This window comes from Pygoscelis adeliae, unplaced genomic scaffold (genome assembly GCF_000699105.1).
Source record: "Pygoscelis adeliae isolate BGI_AS28 unplaced genomic scaffold, ASM69910v1 Scaffold766, whole genome shotgun sequence".
NCBI classification, from domain to species: Eukaryota; Metazoa; Chordata; class Aves; order Sphenisciformes; family Spheniscidae; genus Pygoscelis; species Pygoscelis adeliae.
In genome coordinates this window covers 141284-141736 of record NW_008825008.1, presented here as the reverse complement: position 1 = coordinate 141736, position 453 = coordinate 141284, and positions in this window count along the sequence as shown.

Here is a 453-nt window from a genome sequence, read left to right as displayed (position 1 = left end):
AGCCCCTGGGGCTGGGGGTGCCGGGTGCTTGCCCTGGGCTCGCAGCCCCACAGCTGTGACTGTGGAGCGGGGCTGGCGGGAGCTGGGGGCACCCGTCCGGCTGGGGCACGGCACGGGGGCCAGTGTCTCCATCACCGGGCGAGGTGGTGTGGGGGCTGAAGGAGCAGGGTGGCTCCAGACGGGCTGTCCCTGCGCTACGGGGGCTCAGCTTGCTCGGTGGACGTGCGTGGCAGAGCGGGATGGCATGAACGCTGTGGGCTGTGGCAGTTGTGTGTGGCTCGGGCAAGTGCAAATGCCTTAGAGGTGCGGGCGGTCCATGCCTCTCGGTGGTGGGTACTGGAGATGCACATGTCCCAGGGGAGCAGAGGCCCAGCTACCCCACATCCCCCCCGGTGACGGCCGTGTGTGTGTCCCCAGGCCCCCGCACACAGGCAGGGAGGCGGGGGGGCGGAT